Consider the following 21,722-nt stretch of genomic DNA (forward strand, 5'->3'; position numbering starts at 1 on the left):
GTTTTGTCTCCATACATATTTGCTTGGCAAGTGAAAGATCGCTGGTTCATTTCCAGCCCACAGATACAGATCTCCTTTGGGGTTGTGGCGGGAAGGGAATCCGGTATAAAACTGCCAAATGAAACATGCAGAGCTAACTGCTGTGGTGACCCCTGTGACAAGGGAACAGCTCCTTCTTCTCTTCCCATTCTGTGGTTATTGATTTGTTGTCCTGCTGTTTTTTAGAAGTTCATGATCAAGTTCATACTCTCATATCCTCTTAAAACACACAGGCTCTTGGGTGAGTCACTCATTATAAACGACTTAGAGTGTAGCTAAGCATCGGTTGAATCAATATGCTGAGGTCTCCAGCAAAGTTTTTAACCCCCAACCTGGATAATAAAAAAAGAATGCCATTTTCCCACATTTAAATAGTATTCGAATGACCAGATCCGTTTGAAGAAGAGCGCCACCACAAACAGGAACCCAAATGGTTTCCCCTCTGTTAATGGCCAGTATTGGCCTCTTACAGATGTATTGGTAGTCGTGAGATTAAAGCTGTTTTACAGAAAAAAAGGCGCTTGGATTCATTTAGTAATGATAACAAAGCAGCTGCGGCTCAGCAGACGGTGGTGCAAAAACAGGCGGCCTTTTCACATTTAGGTTTTACACATACTGCTGTTAAGGTAGCTAACAATAACATAATAATTCCGTTTAATGCTCCTAAAACCACAAACATGGTTGAGAGGTCCAACTGAAGTCTGTGACTTGCTGGCAATAGCAGCCTATTTTACCACATCTGCCAGTGGCCACACCCCTAACTCCATGAGGAGGAAACCAACTATAGAGGCTAAAGGGCATTGTAGTTTTGATGCTTTTAAGCGGAGCATTTAACAAGGGAGTGTGAGGGTTTACTCAGCTTTGGAGCCAGAGCCTCAAGTGACACAAAGAGGAACTGCAGTTTTTGGGACTTACAGTAATTGTTGGCTTTATTTCTACAACCCTGAAAGTTGCTGCTTTATATAGCCAAGCCATATTGACTGATATATTATCATTTTTTTTACTCTCTAAAAAAACCCTCAGGTTTTAAGATACCATAGCAATAACAGCAGGAATGGCAGTTAGTTCCTTACTTTGTAATAAAACTGCATAACAGCAGAATAGTACCTTCTTACTTTTGTTCTTTTGACATGTCAGAGAAACACAATGTTAAGCCAAGCTTTTATCCCCATGTTTATTCTTCTTGGGCGTTATGCAAGAGAAGCATAAGAGCACTCAGATTGATTTAGGAGGTATCTATATTAAAACTGCATTCTGGTAGAACATCTGTAAATGCTTTGAAGGCTGTAACATCCTAATAGTGATCTCTCAAATGTCACCTTTGCAAAACAATCTGTATTTACACGTCCAGGAGACAACAAGCTAAGTTAGATTCATTGGGAGTGGCCTTCCTGATGATTTGATGATCCAGTTTTTGTTCAAATATACTTGGTGCCTTTCTGTGTAGCGTTTGCATGTTCACCCCGGGCCTCTGGGTATTTCTGCTGGGTATTTCCAAAGACATGCATGTTTGGTTCATTGGTGGTAAACTGAACTGGCTATAGGTGTGAACGTGAGTATGAATGGTAATCTGTATTTCTGTGTTCTATGTTAGAGTTTACGGTGTACTTTGGGTTTCTCATAGCATTTTTTTTATGGAATAAGCTGGCTGTAAGGGCTGAAAACAGAGTATATAAGAGCCAGGAAACAGAACAGAAACAGTTTCTTGTTGCAAAACCAAAGTATGGAGCTGAAAGTTGTTAAGTTAGGTGATGGTACACTGATATGAGTAAGGTTTCTTTTCTGGACTTAATTAAAATCAGTAAAATAAAACACACTCAAATTTCTGACAAGCACAACCAAACCAAACCAATGAGAAAATCAATTAACAGAAAATATGAACACAAATGGTATCCTTGGTGTAAATATTCTACATGATCCATCCAGTTTCCTCCGCTTATTCAATTCAGGGTCACTGGGGGGCTGGAGCCTTTCCCAGCTGTTGTTGGGAGAGAGGCAAAGTACACCCTGGACAGGTTTCCAGTCTCTCTCAGGCTAACACATAGAGGCAGACAACCACTAATGCACACGTTCACATCTACATCCCATTAACCCAACCCCATGTTAGGTTGTTTTTGGCCTCTGGGAAGAAGCCAGAATACTCAGAGAGGCCCCAGTGGCCCTAGACTGGATTCAAACCGAGGACGTTTTTGCTATGATGTGACAATGCAGATTTTTAATGAATTTCTGTTGCAATGTGATTTTAAAAAAGCAGAAATAATTAGTCATTTTCAAAAACTTCTATTGAAAATCAGCTAATTTCAATAAAACACATTGCCGAAACTGGTCAGTTTAGTTATGAGTTTGTTGCTTTGTTAGGCAAAAGTAAAACTGAGCCTTACTACAGTGTGATAGGAATTTTATGTACCTACCCGACACTCTATAGATAAAATATTTATTCACAACAACAGCAACTACGTTCAGGTTCCAACAGTTTTGGGTTAATTAAAAAAGGGGAAACAATGAGGTTTTGAATATGCAAGCAAAACGAAACGTTGGATGTATAGTGATAAACTTCTCTGTAGATTGACTGAACTTGACTCTCAGTCATATCCCTGACTGCATATAAAACACTGACATCATGCTGTTGATGGGGCGGCTAGCATGTGAACTGTAAACGGCTCTGCTGGGTTTTGTCACCACGTTGTATGTGCGTATTTACATGTACTTTGGGGCTTATGGGTCTCGCTGTACAGTGTGTTGTTTGTGCGTCATGCCAAGGACCTAGGGGCTCACTGAAGGTCAGTGGGCTGAATGAACCGCCCCAGCTGGACGGCTGTAAGTGTGTGCGCGTATGTGTGCTGTTGTGTGACAGTGGGAGAATACCATGATATAAAGCAGTATCACTCAGGTCTCTGTGCTCTCACACAAGGGACACTTTGTACTTTTCTCTCAGGGTGGGGGTGACGGGGGTGAGGCCGAAAGAGGGGGGGCAATATGGTGGATGTTTGGCCTCTGTAGTGCCTTAGCTGTTTTACAGCTGTCTTCTCCTCTGGGAAAAGTTATGCAAAACAAAATACGAAGGCCATTACTAAGAAACAATAAGGGGGATATTAGGCTTAATCTTAACTAATTGTCACTGTAATGCATTTACCGACTCCTGTGTTATAATATTGTGATTGTTTATTATAAATTAATTACTGTAGCACAGGAGTAGATTAGGGATTCGTGGGAACTCAGTAATTACAGCGTGCTCTGTCACATCAGGCACGATATATCATAGTGTAATCCATCACATGTTACATTGTTTGCTATCGTTACGTGAATGAAAGTCATGAGATCGCTGCAGCTCAGCTATGCTGTTAATTCCTAAGGTCGCTTGTGTACTGTGTGACCAGCTAATTCAGTGTCATCAATCACTGCTTCACGCTTGCCTGCAGCTATTTCCTCTTTCTCCCATAACTCATTAACCGGCTTTCTCTTTGGATGGATGAGTACAGGTGATTGGTGCAGGCGATTCGAAAACTGGGCATGACGAATGATGTAAATGCAGATAGTGTTTTTGTTTTGTTTTTTTAGGGTGGAGAGTTTGTTAGACTCTAGGTGTTATTTCACTTCCCTTATTTTCTGTCAGAGTGAAGCTGATTAATCTGCATCACTTAAATTGGGTTGGTTAGCATAGTTGATATGCTAAGCTAAAAAATGAAGAAAATTCTGTTTGTAATTCAGTGGATTTCTTTGAACTTTACCTGAAAACCTACAGAAATAAATCACTGGCTGAGGTTATCGTAGCTCAGTCTTATAGCTAAATTTGGACATGTATGAAGAGGCAAAAATAAAGGAAAATGGTTTGATTAAAGGCAGAATTAAAGAAATATTAACAACTAAAGCAGTGCAGTACTCAATCTTTCTCACTTGCCATGCTTTAAATATCAATGGATGCCAAAATTATCATTGAAATTGAAACAATTAGATTAATTGAGCAGCTCCGCATCAAACCCTAGTTTCATTTGCTTCTTGCAGAAATCATTTAAAGCCATAATCAAGTCAAAGAGAAACGATGAACTGAAACCACAGAGAACGTTGTTAATGAATAAAAAGTAATAAAGTTTGGGGAAATTGTTGCTGTTATTATTCCTGCATAGATTAGTATTTATAGAAAGCAGATATTATACTGCATACTCAGGTAGAATTAAATCTTGGGGAGAGACGGGATACACCCTGGAAAGTTGAGACTGCTGGAACCACTGATGACCCTGTTGTATGCCTGATTTAGACTAGATTTAGAAATCTACATCATAACTTCCGACATAACCAGAAACCTCTTTTAAACCTGCAATGTAACCTTCCTGCAACTACCTGCAACTCGGAAGGTTACAGCAAAGAGTTAAAAGGGGTTTCTGGTTACGTTGTAAGGTACGACTTAGATCAGTCTAAATCAGGCATAAGTCAGAAAAACTGTGTTTTAGTCTGGACGGGTTAAAACTGAGACTCTTAGTAAAAGATGGTGTTTGGTTCCTGGTTAGGTCTTACATTTTCAAATCGGCAGTGAATGGCTTATTTTTATTGCTCTGCTTTCCTTGAGTGAAAGTAAAATTGGCTGCTCGCTTATTTTGCAAGGGGTCACAATGGCACATCCATCTCGGATGGCCTTTCTGACCCTACCCAGGGTTGGAACCAATGTTCCCTCTAAGCTGCGCACAAGCGCAATTGCGCACTGCTGGCACGGTCTCTGCGCACAGAAAATCTGTGATGTGCACAAAAAATCTGTGTTGCGCACAAAAAAATCTAACGAATTGAATTGAAATACGTTGAACAGCCTGTTTGCAAAAATAATATAATGGTTGGTTTATAGTGCTTTCAGCACCCAAGCGCTTACAAAATTCATTCACTCGCATTCACACACGTGAGAGCTACGGTTGTAGCCAACGCTGCCCTGGGCCTGACAGAAGCGAGCGCCAAAACAAATCGCCCTCTGGCCAACACCATAGGAGTGGGTAATGTTTGCCCAAGACACAACGCCAGACGGAGCCCGGGGATCGAACCGCGACCTTCCGGTGAAGATATGCTCCCACCCCCTGAGCCACGTCGTTGATCAGTGACTGGCTGCTCCAGTTTGGGATTAGAATGATGCCACCTTGTCCCATAGTGCAGCTAATGATGTGATTCACATTCGTATACACGCAGCTAATCAACGTTGTTGACAGGCTATGACAGCGTCCTTAGCTAGCAAAGCAGCGTGGCTGATGTGGAGTGAAGCCACGTTAATGACAACCTGTACAACCATTGGAGATGTGAGCAGGACAGACGGAACAATTGACGGAAAAAGTGTGGACTTTATACCAGTTTTTAAATTGTGACGATAGGCCACGTAAAACCAGAGTTATGATAAAAATATATACAATGTTTGTCTGTTTTTCCCCTGGATACTAACGTTGTTTTTAATTACTGCGGGAAGAAACGGTAAAAACGGCGTTTTATAAGGAAAACGCTCGAAAGCACTCTCTGCGTGTGAGCAAAAACATAACCAAAAAACCCCACCCTTTCCTATTGTTGGGAAATTTACCATGTGGACCAATCAAAAAAATGATATGGCAACATGGCATTTAGTTGTTTAGGAAGGGAGGAAATTTTAGGAGTGACGGCGGTGTTTGAGATGTGAGAGATTTGCGACGTTTAGCGTGTTTGGAGTCTAAAGTTAGTGTGTTGTCTTGTGTAGTTAGTGTGTAGTGTAGTCAATAATTTTGTTGTGTGTGTCAGAACAATGAGGCGACTGCTGAATGTTACAGGTGTTACAGGAGTGATACATCTCCTGTTGTCAGGCCTGCAGGTATCAGGCTGTTGTTCTCCTTTATCTCATAGTGGACAGAAATTATTTTTTGGAGTGGCACAAATAATTTGTGTGGCATCAGATTTGATGCAGAACAGCTGATTGTTCTGTAAATAGTTTGAAATGTTTATTTAAAAAAACGCCTTGGATGCATTTTTAGGTAAACAGCTGCAAAAAACTTTGTTGTTTGCAAAACTCAGTTACTTTTTTGAAGAAGTAACTATATAATTAATTGCCCAACATTGGTCATTATTTACTGTATTTTGCAGACCGAGAGTTACAGGACTCGCTCCAAGACCACAGACTCATACTCATAATACAAGTCAGAGCTTTATTAAAAAAACAGAAAGTTGTGTTTTCAAAATTGGAGTTCAAGTTATTTTTACTTCCAATAGTGTTAACATGCTACACAGGTCATGAACAACATTTTTTACATTTTCATTGTAAGTGGCCTAAAGCAGTTAATTAAAAGTAGTCTAACATAAATGTAAATGCTGTAATTTGATTATTTTAATAAACCATGTGACTTGGATGGATTCGATGCTGGCGTGACCACAGTGCACACGTCTGCTGTTGCTCACAGTGGTCGCTCAGGGAGTTTGTGTGTTCGCTCAGACACATGAAAAATTAGAGGGAACATTGGTTGGAACCAACACTGAGAGTACACTAGCTTGTGATCCACTGAGGCTGGGTTTGTGTCATGAATGGTCAGTGTGTTAACCACCGAAGTAAATGGGTTTTTTTCACAGTCTACTTATCTTGGAAGATTTGTTCTGTGGGAAATAAGAGTTTATGACACCTTTTGTTCAGCAGGATAATCTTTAAAAATTAACAAGACCTTTGAAGTATAAATGCAATAAATGGACTTTAGTGTCACTATGAGTCTCATAGTCACCAAATCCCGTGTGGGATGTGATGAACGTCTCCAACGTCATCTTCAAACTCTTTTAGCTGCTCGTTGGCTTTGAAATTCACAAGTGGCATATTTAGTACAGATTCTGTGTTGTAAAACAAAATGAAAGCGTTTCAAGCTTTTGTGAAGTCTTATTGTCCATATTGGATGTGATATAACCACCGGATGCTCAGGAAAAATGTGTACTTCCCAGCTGGTTGTTTCCTGGAGGTTGCTGGATTTTGCTGCATGAAATCAGATGCAAAGAAAGTGCTGCACATGAAACCTAATGATTGGTGTGGTTAACAACAGATTGCCTGTAGTTTTTCAAGGGTTGCTAAGGATTGGACATGGAGAAGGTCACCTTTTACTTTTCCCTCATGACTGGTGGTCGTCAGATGATCATGGACCAGTCTCCTGGCCTGGGGGCGTTGTTCACTTGAACCATGATTGTCCAAAATTATGGACAAGCCACTGAAAAAAAAACCTTCATGAGGATTCAACAGGAAGTGCAAAAATACAAAATAATTTGTGGGTTTGAAGACAAATTTCTGCAACACTCTACTCAAAGACTGAGTCCTATTGCATGAAAAACAAAGGCACAAAAAGATTCATGGTTTTGCTGTGGTTATTTTTGTAAACTGACATTTTGACTGGCAAACTGAACAGTTTAAGGTGAAAAGCTAAATTAACTTGTCTGTCTCTATAGCATATATGCATTTATAACTCAGTGGATGATGATTAAAAAAGACAGACCTTTACTGCTTTAAACATTGTATTACTGTGATTTGTTAAGTAGGATATATCACCACCAGAAGAAGAAGAAGAAGAAGCTGCTTTTGGCTCATAAGGGGTCGCCATAGCGGGTAGCTCCACCCTGGACGCCCTTGATCTGTGTCTCCTCTCCGAAGCAAACTGTATATCACTGCACTATGGAGCAACTTTAATATGCCATCGTCAAAATAAAAGAACCTTTAATGAAGTTACAGCAAATTTCTGCATGAATGTGAGTGTTAGGATGTGTGTTCTGCTCAGGGTTGCTTTTTTTGTAACATTTCTCAGACATGTTCAGACCAGCTAAGACTCTTGGAGACATCTCATAAGTGTGTAATCGCTGTATGGGGGGTACTTCTTGTACAACCCATGAAATTTCTGGTCCTCAAACCTTTCAAAACACACGAAGACCTTGTGGTTGTTCCCTATTGCTCTTGGATTTGGTTTGGTAGGTGTGTTTTTACAGCTGTAGAATCGAGGATCATCTCTTTCCGCACAGCCTCGCACTGTAAACCACAAAATGTGGCGGTTTGATCGACCTTGTTGTATAAGGCTTACGAAACAAACACTAACAGTTTAAACATGGTTCGTGTTCGCCCTGTTACGTGAGTTGCGTGAGCTTCACTCTGCTGTTTTTGTGTCACGATGTCTGTGCTCCTCAAACTTCCTCAGCTGAAATCAATTAGCTGTAACTGTACAGTACGTACACATGTCCCCTGTCAACTCATACACATACGCACACACACACCCGCACACACACGCTTTGTTATGGTTTACGCCTTCCCTTCTCCCCTCTATTGAATGTTGTCAGAATTTCTGCTCTTTGTTTTTCTTTGGGAAATAACATCACAAAACAATGGTCCTGCTCGCCTGCTCGCCTGTGTGTGGGTGTCCGTTTCTGCGTCCATACTGACATGTGCTTGTCTACCTCCGTGCTCGGCATTAAATTAGAAACATGCAGCACGCACGCTTGAATCTGCACACTTTGTTTTTGCACCCTCGATCTTCTTTTTGTCGCACAATCTTCTCACGCTCGCACCTTTCGCACAGCAGAGTTGTTTGCTTTACGGCCACTAACAATGGCCAACATTGTCGTGGAGATGTTGTTGACACAAGTGCCGTGAGAGGTCAAAGACTGGTTCCTAAAAATACCTGGCCTTTGGCGTTTCTGCTAACTGTTGCGTCACATGGAACAGTCTTATCAGAGCCTGCGTCAGAGCAACGGGCAGGTCACTCTATCCCCCTTTTCTGTGGATACACATGGGCCTGCTCTTTCACATGCCCTGAAACACACTAGCCTCACTAGGGTAGAAGCTTCTAATGCTGTATAGTCACAGATAGCCCAACTATTCCTTTATCTTTTAAAGTTGTGTGTAGATGAATGGGTATTTGAGTTTTGGCCACAGACGAGATGGCGGGTTAAGAAAGAGCACAGAGGGCAAATCAGGCCTCCTTGTAGACTACGAGGACCCTGAGTCAATTTGTTACGCTGGCTTCCTTGTCTAGCTCTTATTTAATAAGTATTTTGTATTTGTTAGATAAGATTAGAGTATGCAAACCCCCTGGGGTTTCACGTCAAACTTTCCAAAAGGCTGTTTACTCAATTTTCAAATTTCCATGAGGTTTCACAGAGAATAGATGCATTTCCATCAGAGGAAACCTCACACAGACCATATCAGCTGTTTACAGTTTCAGCATCTCCCGGTGCTGGAGTAACCCTGTGTGTGCATCATGCATCAGGATGAGGGGCGGGGGGCGCTTGGATCTCAGTGGGAGAAGCGTCAGCCTGCGATGGCCACCTGTGCAAAGCCGCAGCTATAGAATAAGGGAAAGAGGAACGGAGCAGAATCTGATATTCTCCGCACGTAATCCTTCCACAGCCTCCTTGATAAATAATTTGTGTGTTTAACTCGGCAGCAGCATTTTAACGAGGCTACCTGTCACATGTACGCTAGGCTCACAACCAGGATGGGACACGCACAGAAAACACACAGTGAAGAGAATTTGGAGGGAAATTTATTTTTGACTTTGGAAAATGATCAAATACAGTTATTTAGTGCTTATTATGGCACAGTTCCACAGGTCCATTTTTTGTTGGACAAAGAGTTTTTGTAGTTTTGCTACTGTAGACCAAATCAAATAATCGATATGTGACAGAAATGCAGACGTTCACCTTTAATTTCAGGGGTTTTGTGAACATTTTACATGAATTGTTTAGGAATTACAACCATGTTTTATACACAGTCACCAATTTTCAGTGGCTCAAAAGTAGCTGGACATTTGGTTGATTTGGAGTGTTGAATTTGCATTTTATAGCTTTTCACTGTCATTTAAAATATGATGCCTAAAGAGATTGCCAGTGCAAGTCAGGATAGCTATTATTAGGCTTATATAGCAAAACAAACTGATAAGGGAGATAGGAATTTCAGGAGTGGCCAAATCAACAATCATTCCTAAAAAGAGGAAACACACTGGTACAGCCATATAGTAGCTCGTCTTGTTATGTTGGTACTGAAGGCAATTGCAGGGCCTGGGTTTGAGTGTTCCTTTCACCATTTCCTGCACGTCATTCCCCACACTTTTACCCTGCTTCACCATCACTCGTTTCACCATCCTGTTCCTATAATAAAAGCTTGATCCCCCCCCCCCCCCCCAAAAAAAAAAGTTCCAAAAGACCTAACAAGATGACAGAATTCTTTCCTTGGTTAAGAAAAGTAGCTTCACAACATCTAACCAAGTCAAAAACACTCTCAGAGAGGTAAGCTTGTCATTGTCAAGGTCTACACTCAAGAGACAAGAAGGACTTACAAGAAGGTGCAAACCACTGGATACACCCAAGAATATGAAGGCCAGAGTAGGCTTTACCAGAAAACAAAAGAGCGTGCACAGTTTTGGACAGGCGAAAGTAAGGTTAACTTGTTAACTTAGAAGAGAAACAGGTCATAACCCAAAACATACCTCATTACCCATCAAACATGGTAGAAGCAGTTATATAGCATGGACCACTGATAGAAGTAGCAGGATAAATTGTGAAGTGTCCAGGGCTATTCTTTCCGCTCCGATTGAGACAAGTGAGCTTCTCCTCACAATGGAAATAGATAATGATTCAAAATATACTGCAAGAGCAATCGAAGAGTTTCTCAAGGCAAAGAAATGGGATATTCTTCAATGACCAAGTCAGCACCTGAGCTCAACCCAATAAAGCACGCTTTTCAGTTATCGAATACAAAACTGAATGCAGCGAAACCTGCAAACATGCAGAAACTGAAGACAGCTGCAAAAAAGGTATAGCAGAACACTCAATGGATACGTTATTTGATAGTATCCTTGGATTCTAGGCTTCAGGCAGTCATTGACTACAGAGGATTTTCATCCAGTAATTAAAAACAATCCTCATATTTGAAATTATGCTAGACTGCCCAGTTAATTCTGACGCTCTGAAAATGATAGCCTGTGTATAAAAATGCAAAAATGTTGGAATTAAAGCTAAAAGTCTGCCGTTAAATCATTTAAAAATGCTCTCTTGTGCTGGACAGACACAAAGATTGTGTGTTCAGACCTAACTGTACCTAGTAGTAAATTGTGTTTCGGCACGTCATTATAAAATTCTAGTTGTTGTTTTTTCTCTTTGGTATGTCTGTGGGGGTAACATTTAAACAATAATTTAAGAATAATTTACCAGTACTCCACGCTACTAATCCAGTAAAAATGATTGCATTTTTAAGATAAAGCCACTGTGGTCAAAACTCAAAAGATGTTAGCACATTTCATAGCTGCCTGCATTAACTTAACTACGCACATACACACGTGCACATACATGCTCACACATGTAACACCACCAACACCACCCAGTATGCCAATCTGTGGACCAGTAAGAGTGCAGGGGAAGGAGTTAGCATCACTTCTGAGACTGATGGGGAATAAACAGCATCGCTAAGTGTCTCCCTCAGTGCTCGTGTTGAGTTGGTCCAGTGTTGCCATGGAAACAACTACGACTCAAGCAGCCAAGACCCAGTTTGGTAACCGTTGCCTCAAGTGAAGATGGGAGAAAAAAAACCATTTCAGAAATCAGGTCAAAATTGATTTCTGCCATTTACCTCTCCTTCTGAGAACCACAAAGCTCGGGGTCGGGGGGGGGGGCAGCCATTGGAGGGGGGTCTGTGCTTTCTAGACACGATGCTGTTTGGCTGCTTGGATAGATTTGTGCTTTGTTTTCCTCCCCCCTGCTGTCGAATTGAGACAGTCCGTAATTAAACATGGCGATGACAGGGAAGAGGTCATATGAGCGGAGGTGGTGGGGAGTCGAGAGGAGGGATACACAGGATGTTGTTTGCCAGTTGTCTGGTTCAGAGAAGCTTATCTCTGGTCAGCTATGACTGTGCATCTTTGTAACCCCAACTGCTGTGGAAACAGCGAGTGTGTTTTAGGCCTTAAAGACAAACAGCTTTTAAAGAAAGTTCGCTTGCTTGAATCGTCGGCCTTGTACGGTTCTGTTATTTATACAGATTTCTTTTCTGGGTGCCGATAATTGGCTTTATTGCTAATTGCATCTCATTTACGTTCCTCTAATACAGATGTAACTCCTCTATGAGGCTTCTTGTTTTATCACAGCAGTTATTCCTCAGTCTGCCGGGCCGTGCATCGTTGCGGGGGGTCCCACGTATTCCAGACAACTTGATGATCGTGTGAAACGGGTCTTGATTTTCTTCTTATGCAGATTTTGTTGCCATTAAAATAAATTAAAAAGGATTTTGCAGCTCTAGTGCCAGAACCCTCTTCTTTTTTTGTTTTTTTCTTTCTTTTTTTTTTTAAAAGTCGCACTCTCTCCACAGAAGTCACACCCGCCTGGTTGCCAAAGGAAATGTGTGTGTTGCATAGTTTTTCAGTGTTAGGACCCCCAGCTTGTCTCTGTCCCTGCTTACGAAAACTGATGGGTAAGGAGTTCTAAAATGCTCAGTAAGAATAAGTTGCTTCATATTAAATTCACGTGAGTATTTGCGTTGAGTGTTCCTTCTTCAGTCATCTTTCTCACTCACTATGTGTTAATAGACCTCTCTGCATTGAATCATACCTGTTATTAATCCCTGGCTCTCCCACATTATGCCTTTTGTCTTGTCTTCCTTCTCTCACCCCAACCAGTCGCGGCAGATGGCCCCGCCCCTCCCTGAGCCTGGTTCTGCCGGAGGTTTCTTCCTGTTAAAAGGGAGTTTTTCCTTCCGACTGTCACCAAAGTGCTTGCACATATGGGGTCATATGATTGTTGGGTTTTTCTCTGTATGTATTATTGTAGGGTCTAACTTACAATATTAAGCACCTTGAGGCGACTGTTGTTGTGATTTGGCATTAATGCATTAAAACCAACAGGCAGATTTATTAATAGACATCTGAGTGAGTGAAAGAGTTGGTCTGGCAGTGCAGTCAAGCTTCAAAACAATATTTGTTACAAGTAAACATATTGTTGCTGGCTTTGCAAATAAGTTACACTTTTGAGAGCAGGAACAGTTGCGTAAAAGTATTCAGATATAACATGAGCCATCAGTTTTCCTTTTTTTTCCATTTATAACTCTAAAACTAAGAAAACGTAGTACTTCCTTTTTGCTTCCATGGGAATTAAGTGGGTAAATAGCAGCCAGGTGCTGCTAATCTGTTGCACTTTATTAATTAATCATCAGCAAGTGTGAGCACCTATATAAAAGCTGTTTTATTGGTCTGGAGCATTCAGGTGTGTGTTATCACAATGTTGCTCAGCTTTGAACCCACTAGATTTCTATAGAATTGTCCTTTGGACAGACAAGCCCAAGGTGGAGATCTTTGACCAGAATAATAACACCGTAAATAATAATGCAAGGCAAAAATACAAAATACAGCGTGTCAGCACAAACACCTCACACAGCTAGCTGTCAGTCAGAGGGGAAGAGGTGATGATGTGGACTTGTTTTTCAGGCCACAGGACCTGGGCACCTTGCAGTCGTTGAGTCAACCATGAAATCCTCTGTGTGCCAAAGTTATGCATGAATGAATGCCCGCAAACCTCAGTGAACTGAAGCTGTATTGTAAAGTAGTATAGTGTAAAATGCAGGAAAACAAAATTCCTCCACAACAAGAGAGACTGATGAAGCCATATAGACGACAATTATATGAAGTTACTGGTGCTAAAGGTGGTTCTACAAGCTATGAAGTCGTGAGATGTGGTGCCGTTTTTCATAGGACCGCAGCAAGTCCTTCCTTTGACTGTAAATATACTAAAAACCCACTTCATCCAGTAACTAATGCAAGCTGCAAGTAATAAATACTGAATAAATGTTTTATTCTTGCCTGGTGGAAAGGTATCTGCATAAATAGAATAGAATAGAATAGAATTCAACTTTATTGTCATTGCACATGCACAGGTACAGGGCAACGAAATGCAGTTTGCATCCATCCAGAACTGCTTTAGTGATATAGATATATTACAATATATATTAGCAATAATATAGATATGTGAGTATATTACAGAAATGGGTCTATTATGGTATGTTATAATGTACACGGTATGAAGTATGTTGTGAATATTCTATAACTATAGGTATGTACAGGCTGTAGTGAGTACAAGCTATGTACAGGCTATGAACAGGATATAAAACTATACAGAATATGAAATAAATAACTTTACAGAAATCTGAGATATACAGTTATACAGAAATGGGAACTGTGCAAGTTGTAAACAGTTGTAGGGATTAAAAATTATCGTATGTACAGAATGATTATTACAGAGCTATACAGTAGTGCAGTTAAGATAAGTGAGATATGTGGATAATTCTACAGAGGCTATATAAAGTGCTGGTGGTTGTGAGTGGTGGTTCAGTCCATGTTATTATTGTGTGTTTGAGGGTACAGTTGTCCATTGTGTGTGTGTGTATGTCCAGTCCATGAGTTAACGTGGGTCAGATGTCAGGAGGCAGAGTTCAGGAGTCTGACAGCTGTGGGGAAGAAGCTGTTCCGGTACCTGGTGGTCTTAGTCTGGAGGCTCCTGTGGCGCCTCCCAGAGGGCAGGAGGGTGAAGAGTCCATGTGATGGGTGACTGGGGTCTTTGATGATTTTCCCAGCCCTTTTCAGACACCGCTTCCTGTAGATGTCTTTCATGGCAGGAAGTGGTGCTCCGGCGATGCGCTGGGCAGTTTTCACGACCCTCTGCAACGCCTTCCGGTCCGAGGCAGAGCAGTTCCCGTACCAGACTGTTATACAGTTGGTCAGGATGCTCTCGATGGTGCAACGATAGAAGTTCACCAGGATGTCTGAGGACAGGTGGTTCTTCCTCAGAGTCCTCAAGAATAAGAGGCGCTGGTGAGCCTTCTTGACCAGCTTGGAGCAGTTGGTCGTCCAGAATGATTTCTGAGTAAACGTGGCACTATGATCCTAGACTGTGTTTGGTCTGAAGCACCGTTTCTTTGAGTCATACTTAAATTTCCACTCATGGAAGGACATTGTTTTATGCAATCCCACAAAGCGACTTACTATATTAAAAAAATTAATCAGATCTGTTTTTGTTTCTTGGATAGAAACAGAGAGTGGATGACTTTTTGAAAATCTTTTGTAGCTGGTAAATGTTTTGTTGACGAGTATGCAAAGTGCTCACATTGTACTTTTATTATCAGCAAACTGAACCGTATTTGCATGAGAAAGTGCTATTTCTGTTTAAATGACGCTGATTCTTGTCAGTTTTAGACAGACAGGATGACAGAATTTGGAAACTGTGTTTTAAACAGTTTGATTAAAGGTGTCGTGGAAAAAAGGATTTCCTGGGAAACTCTGCTCTGCTGTTCATCACAACTTTACTGCTTCTGACAAGTTACAGGCACGACAGGACTGCACAGGTGACCACTCTCCAAACTGTTTAAAAAGATTTTAAATGTGTCTCAGCGGCTGACGCTCCGCTCGTAGACCACCCGGCCGAGCCAGGGAGCAGAATGAGCAGGCGGGGCTTGAATATTTATCTGTTGATGTGTTTCTGGTCATTTCAGATAAGGGCAGTGTGAGCTGCGTGTAGACATGAGGCTCAGGCTGAGTACACAAACCCAGCAGCTGCCTGGCACCAAACACACACAGACTCTTTCACAAAGGCTGAAAGTGACAGCGAACGCGAGTCAGAGCAGGCGGGGAAAAAAAATAAATAAATGAAATGAAAGAATATGGAAATAAATAACCTGCCCACTCGAGGAAAGATAAGAGTCAACCTACAGGAGAGACTCTTAGGTTTTGTGGGGACTGAAACGCTGTCATTGTGTTTGAGGTGCGAGAGTGTGGTTTGCAGAGCCTGATCTAACACAGATGTTCTAAGGACTTCCAGATGCTTCTCAAAGGCTGATAGCCTATGACTTGCACTCTTGCTGGGATCGTTTCCACAATAATATCCCATCGTTCACCACTCCCTCTGGGAGAAAGTCTTAATAAATAAATTCAGAATCTTGTTTGTCGCGCAGTTTTCGCTCTGGGTAAATAATTTTTTTTCCTTGTCTCCTTGAAATGCTCTCAGTGTATTTAGGGACAACACCAAGCTCTTTGAGGTGAAGTGAAGTCGAGAGAGTTCGTCGATTAATTGACATTTTGCGAAGCCACTCTCACGGACAGATGCTTGGGCTTAATGATTTCTGTACATGTTGGAAAAGCTTAAGCTGTGTGTTTGTTCACTTGAATGTCTGATTACAAGCTAGCTAAGTGATCCAGTTTTATTTCCACAATTAAGAGTTAGCAGACCATTAGATACTTAAATGAATTGCTTATTATTTCGTTTTAGTTTATTGATTTAGTCAATAATGATAATCTACTGTGAAAAAACAGGAACTTTTTTTAATGTAATGGTGTCAGTTAATGCTTCATCTGTTACTTTGGTGTAGTGTGGCAGGCCGTGGGTGATGTCTGTCAGTAAGAAGGTTAAAATGCAAACTTTTGGCTTAGACTAAATAAACAGTTAACACTATGTATGTATATGTTCCACTCTCAATTAGAAAATACAGGGTATCAACGGTTAATGCTATTGGAGGTGATGATGTAATGCTGTGGGGAAAATTTTCTCGGCACAACTAAGTGACTGCTGAGCACATAACACAACGGAGATGAAATGAATAGCAATGAAGTGCTAAAATAAAAAATTATGACGGTTTATAAACCAAATGCAAAAGATGATTCCGATAGAGAGGAACGGTGTCCCATTTATTTCATTTTGCATTAAGACTCTTACTTTAATACAAGCTTGTTAATGCATAACCTAAGAAACAAAAAATCTGAAAGGTGCGTCGATCGAATGTATCCATCTTGAACATTTTTAATCTCTAAGTGAACTTTTAGCGGCTTCTCAATGACTTGGTGAGTTAAAAAGTATATAAATATATATATATTGATGAAGAGTTGCTCATAGGAGGGAAATCAGGGCCAGAGCATCCTGAAAATGCAATATGTTCCTCTGACTTTGGTATGTTGACAAAGACACCAGCCAAGCCTCGCACACATTACCTCCCCCTCCTCGCTGGTCCCCCACTCTGCACCCTCCCTGAATCTTGGGGGGGGGGGGGGACTGCAGGTCTTTGGAGTGAGGCTGAGGAATGTGGGTGATAGTTGCTAAGTGAAGGCTCCGTTGCCATCTCTGATAATTCACAGCCTCCGTGGGTGTAAGTTTCGGGCCAGCACTAAGCAGAACCTTTCACAAGACTGAGAGAGAAGCTCACGCTGAGGAAGAGCGAGAGAGGGAAGGAGAGGATGCCTGAACAACATCGAGATATATGCAAAAATCATCAGGTCTCTGTCTTCCACGTAGAACAAGACCAACAATGAGCTCTTTTTACCTGAACGTTAAGTCACGAGACCGAACATAATACCTGTATGGACGTCACAGCAAAGCTTGTTTCCAATCTGACCATCTCGATTAAAAAGATGAAACACGTCATATTTTCTTGCTTACAGCCAGTCTAAAGGGATTTAAGGTGTAATTTTCACATCCTGAGAGGGAGAGCGAGAGAGCCTTTGGTGCTCGGTTTCATTTCACTGCCTTTTGTCAACTGACTTGTCACTTAAAGAGGTCTGGATAAATAAAGTGGTGTAGTAGTAATATCGTGTGTCAGTGGGAAATTTAGTTAAGGTCATCCGTGATCTGATAGTTTTGTACACTCATGCACACAAACGCCTTGTTGTGCACCGGGTTGGGTGTGGGCTGAGTATTGTTAAGAAGGATGGGGAGCAGGATGGGGGATTAAAGGAGGGGGTGGCAGGTCACCTACTGCTGCGCCATGTGAACATACCGAGAAGAAAAGAAAGAGACGCTTGGACTTTGCACTGTAACCTTAGTTGCTTTGAGGCGGGGGTGTGGTTTGCAATGAAACTGGCTTGTGAGTGCCAGATATCAGCCTCACTGAACTGTCTGTGCGGGAGTGAAGTGTTAAGTAATTTAATTCCTTTATCTGCGCAGCACTTTTTCTTTGTTCTTGGCCTTTAAATTTGCACTACAAATACTGGATTTTTCTGAATTTCTGCCAAACCTGTTATCACCCTCATCTTTTCTTATACGTCTTATATTTCCATTATTAAAAAATCAAAGTCCACCCTGTTTGAAGGCAGGTGCATGTTAAGACGGTGGGAATGGCGTGGAACTGCTCTCTCCCCCCTCAAAATCTCATAGCCCAATCAACTTTTTGGGGTTCTTTTTTGTCAGTTTTAAAAAACAAATTCTACTAATAAATGCTTTATTATTATGGATAAAGCTCCCTAGCTTTGTAATTCAGTTAATTTCCATTCAGTTTTATTAATATAGTGCTGATTTATAACAGAAGTTACCTCAAAGTGCTTTCTTGTTCTCGAAATTAAATGAACCCCTATGGTAGCACTTGGTAACAGTGGGAAGGAAGAACACCCTTTTTACAGGAAGGGGGAGGGGAGTGTAGATAGACAAGGACAAAAAACAAACTATGGGAGAGGGAATACAAAACTTCATGCACGGAAATGCATAAAAGATGGAAGTGGAAAAGAAATTTTAAGTGTCCGAGCCAAAAGCAGCATAAGTAAGGAATAATTCATGTTCCCCTGATCCAGCTTTATCAAAAAGGAAAGATTTGAGGTCTGTTTTAAAACTAAGCAGGGTGTCTGTCCTCTGAATCCAAACTGGGAACTGGTTCCACTGGAGAGGAGCCTGATAGCTGAAGGCTCTGCCTCCTGTTCTGCTTTTGTAAGCTAGGAACCAGAAGTGACCCCGCAATCTCTGAGAGTGACTGAGAGTGAAGTGCTCTGTAGGGATAATATGTCCCAGTGGAGTATCCCTCCCCCCTCGCCTTGTTCTGTGTCCCCTGTGTCACCCCATAAAAAAAAAAATAAAAAAAATCCTGGAATCTCCTGGTAACATTTTAAGGGGCCCTTGAATGACAAGGAGGGAAGGCTCTGCTGCACATTTCATTCATCCACAGTTCATTTCACTTTTCTAAATATTTTTTAATCAGACAAAAACTTCTTAACACAGACGAATGAATTGTTGAATTGTTACAGTCGCCTCGGCAAAGGTTAAAATACTATAAACCAGCATAAAAATGACACAAACCACCATCGTTTAACCGACACATAACAAACACTCACTAAATGTGTTTGACTTGTGCGTCTTTCCTGTGTGGTTCCTTTTTATTTGGCATCGAAAGTTCAAGGACCCTTGCTCTGTTTTCTTTTTCTGTTCTTCGCCGCCTCTTGAGGAATTTTATCAGGCTTTTAAAGGGTAAATACTCCCCCATACTCATGAGCTATTCTTTAACTTTCTAATTTGTGGATTTAAAGTGTTTTTCATTAATAACAGCTTCCTGCTACAGTGAAGTAAACCAAAGTTGAAGCTAAAAAAAACATTTAAATCCCTCGTAGAGATGTGTGTGCAGCTGAGCAGCTACAAGAGATCCCTTTCCCTGGATTTGAAACCGTGTGATCAATTGCTAATGTAAAAATATTTCTGTTTTAAATAATGCCGTTCTGATGCACTAAATTTGTTTTAGTCTCATTGGACACTTTCAAACATGTCATTTGTCCATATTGTCACGCATTTCTCTCTCCTCTTTAAAGAACACTCTTTGTCAGTCTGAAAAGGGGCCCGATGGCCTTAAAAGTCAATGTTTATAGGCTCGCTGTCAGGACCGCAGACTTCCTGTTAAAGTAAATGGCCACCGTGCTGAACCCATCATAAAAGGATGAGAGAAATTATAAATACATTTTCTGGATATTCCATTAGCCCCCCCCCCCCCCTTATTCTCGCTTGCTCGCCTGGCAGCTTCGGAGCTTCGCTTTGATTGGAGGAGAAGAAAAGGTGTAGCGTTGCTGTTGTGACAAATGCTTACACATACAGCACAAGTGAAGACACAAATGTAGCACTTCATTTGTTTAGTGTGTGTGTTTAATTTTAGCCTTGCTGGCTGCGTGGCTCTGGGGACGGAAATGCGAGCAGCTTTTCAATGGATTTCCATGACATTTTGTACAAACATTCGTGATCCCCAGAGGACGACTCCTACTGACTTTAATCCCTTGCTGAGAGGCTGCAGTTGAAATGCTTAGTGCAACTAATTTTAATCATAATTATGAGCCATCATCTTAGCAGAGACAGCAATTCTTACTTTTCTTTAGTAATTAATGAGGTTTGTAACCATATTCACTTTTACTTTTTCTCTTTCTTTTTTCAATATAAGTGAATTTTTCTTTCTTTATCAGCTATAGGTCCAACTCTTAGCTGAAGCCATTTGATGTTTACATGAGAGAATTTTTCAAACTTAAGAGCATTAGTTTTTACAGAAGTTCTGACATCAGTAGATCTTTAATATTGTTGTTCTTTAATATTGCACTGTTTTCTGCATTTTTCCAAAATTTTATAGCCATATTTGATATTTATTTAATTAAGCACTCCTCTATCATAGCAAAAAATTTACTTTTATAATCAATAAATATAAACTTAATATATAATAATAATTATTATTATTAATAATAATAATAATTTAAAAAAAATTTAAATGTAAATTTCTCAGCTCATGATGACAAAGTTCAGCAGTTTTAGATTATTACTGATAAATAATTACGCAGTCTTTTTTTTATTTACATATTAACTCTGGCGGTTAATATGAGAGCAACACCCTGCTTGTTTTGTACTAAGGTTGTTATTGATTCAGCAATGCATCCATACAGTCATGCTGATCATTTATTGATTATACCCTCGTGTTCTTTGTAAGCTGATGGGGGCTTTCTGTGACTAAGTGCATTTTAATCTATGCTGCAGACTAGTCAGTGTTACTGCTGTTTTGGCTTTCCTCTGTAGATCTGAGCAGCTCTTACATAATGCCATTTTGATATCCAGGGATTAGGCTGAGGTCCTCTCCACAGACTGGCCGGCTGCTTCCATCATGTCACCCACGGGAAAATGACAACTGCTTTTATGGCAAAAACAAAACTATATGACGTTCCAGTGACGCGATACATTTTGGTCTTCGCAAACTGAATATAACGTTTATAGTGGGCTGTAAGCCGAGCTGGTAATTCAGTCCAGTCGTGAATCTCACCTGCTGATGCGTAGTGGCGAGATTATAATGGCGCCGGATTAAACTGGGAAAAGTGACGCCCTTAGATAAATGAGGGTGTTGTTGAACTTAGAGGACACGAGCAGGTGTGGTGGCCTTTTACAGGTAGCAGGTAAACGCTGCCAAGCAGAGCTGCTAAAGAGGTGGAGTGCTGTTGCGTAAACACAGGACTTTACTGTGTACTCTGTAAACCCACTAGCCTGTGCCCTCTTGAGAAAAGCAAGCAATTAGTTTGAAGGCTGCACGCTCAGACGCTTGGAGTGCGATGCGGACGTTAAATGGATCTCAACAGATAAATACTGCAGCTCATTAAATATTGGAAAGAAGACCCTGCTCGCATGTAGAGAAGTCTCAGCTGCACCCACGTTCAGACCGACGGGCCGCTCTCACCTGCAGACATGCATCGTGCTGCAGGTTTCACTTTTGTCTCATGCCTGTTTTTGCTTGAACAGTGAGAGTAATGTAAACAGAGCTGAGCGCTCTGAGCCATCTGCCTAATGTCACTGTGGCCCATATCTGTCCTCTCCCTCCCTCCCTCTCTTACTGGGACGCTTCTTATTCCTGTCATCCACACATTGTCTTTTTCCTTCCTCATGCCGCTTCTGTTTTTACCACTAATTTCCTTCCTCCCCTCAACATCTGTCATTCTTCA

General features: G+C 41.1%; 1 protein-coding gene across 1 annotated transcript in view; it reads left to right on the plus strand.

The window, feature by feature from the left end:
• LOC120719039 (adenylate cyclase type 6-like) overlaps positions 1-21,722 on the plus strand; it is a 51,306-nt gene that overhangs the window by 6,132 nt on the left and 23,452 nt on the right. The window lies entirely within an intron of this gene.

This window comes from Simochromis diagramma, unplaced genomic scaffold, assembly GCF_900408965.1.
Source record: "Simochromis diagramma unplaced genomic scaffold, fSimDia1.1 OVJJ01000545.1, whole genome shotgun sequence".
NCBI lineage: Eukaryota > Metazoa > Chordata > Actinopteri > Cichliformes > Cichlidae > Simochromis > Simochromis diagramma.